Here is a 1,171-nt window from a genome sequence, read left to right as displayed (position 1 = left end):
GGTGCCCGCCTGCGTCCACTCCAACACCAGCTGCGCCTGCCAGGTGACAGCGCAGCAGGGCGCTACCGGCGCGCCCGCAGCTCCCAGCACCCACTCGACTCTGAGCAGCCGGGTACGCGGCGCACCAGTCTAGGGCGCGGCGACCGCGGTTCTGCTCACGCTGCTGCGTGCGTGCGTGCGCCGCGCGGGAGAGGCAGGCCCCCAGTCCTTGTTTTTCGGGAGTCAGGTTGTTTGCCCCGCTGCTGCTTGAGTCATCCACTGTCCGAGTGGCCCAGTGGCTGCTGCAACAGCCATGAACTGGCCTGCACCTGGCGCAAAGCGTTGCAGGCAGGGTTTAGAGCCCCACCCGCGGAAGACTCACCCACCTGCGCTTTCATTCAGCTGCCTTCTCCTTGCCGGGCTCTTCACCTCATAAACGGGGCGGGTTCGGGGGGGGGGGGACGAGGGGGCAGCACTTAGGCCACCCGGTGGGAATGCTGATAGGCGCTGGATTAATGTGCGCTTATCCAGATCACTAAATTCTAGGGCTGGGCCCCGATTGAATTCTCTTGGCTGCGGAGGACCCTTGGGTACTTGCCCCAGCTTTCCTGGGGACTCCCTACACCACCTCAGGCAAATCAGCCAACTGCCTCTCTGTGACAGGGTGTTGGTCCATTCTCTCACTCCTCTGTCAGAGAGACTGTCAGTGAGACCCCGCAGGGAACATAACAGACAAGTCCCCACCTTGTTGGGCTCCCAGACATTAAACACACAATTGAAGATGATCATTGATGTGAAGCATATGGAAAGGTTCCTATCAGCCAACCTTATCTTGTTTGTGAGGTCAGGAATGGACTATATTAACCTTTCTAATCTTTGCAGCTCTTTTATTCTTATTCTCACCATTAAAGCTTATTGTTTATTGTCACTAATGATAGTGGTATTAGTATTGCTTACAAAGAGCCATTTTACTTCTATTGTCTGGTTCATAGCTTCTCTAAGAGATGGGTATTACTATTTTCACTTCATTTTTAATTTTTAGTATTGGGGATTGTACTTGGAGACATCTCGCTTTGCCATTGAGCTACATCCAAAGCTCTTTTAAAAATTTTATTTATTTGTTGGAGGTGGGTACTGGGGATTGAACCTAGAGGCACTCTACCACTAAGCTACACCCCCAGCCATTTTTTTT

General features: G+C 52.9%; 1 protein-coding gene across 2 annotated transcripts in view; it reads right to left on the bottom strand.

Moving 5' to 3' along the window:
• Positions 1 to 624, bottom strand: part of Arhgef37 (Rho guanine nucleotide exchange factor 37) — a 52,781-nt gene extending 52,157 nt beyond the window's left edge. The window contains exon 1 of one of the 2 annotated variants that reach the window (XM_048811785.1): positions 366 to 624. The gene's annotated coding sequence lies outside the window, so the exon portion shown is untranslated. Of the gene's footprint in view, positions 1 to 9; positions 334 to 365 lie in introns of those variants that run through there. The other variant, XM_015486074.2, reaches the window with a different exon arrangement.
• Positions 625 to 1,171: the final 547 nt, after the last annotated feature.

Source organism: Marmota marmota, unplaced genomic scaffold (assembly GCF_001458135.2).
Source record: "Marmota marmota marmota unplaced genomic scaffold, marMar, whole genome shotgun sequence".
NCBI lineage: Eukaryota > Metazoa > Chordata > Mammalia > Rodentia > Sciuridae > Marmota > Marmota marmota.
The sequence above is the reverse complement of the archived record's forward strand: the minus strand, read 5'-3'. Positions and strand labels throughout refer to the sequence as shown.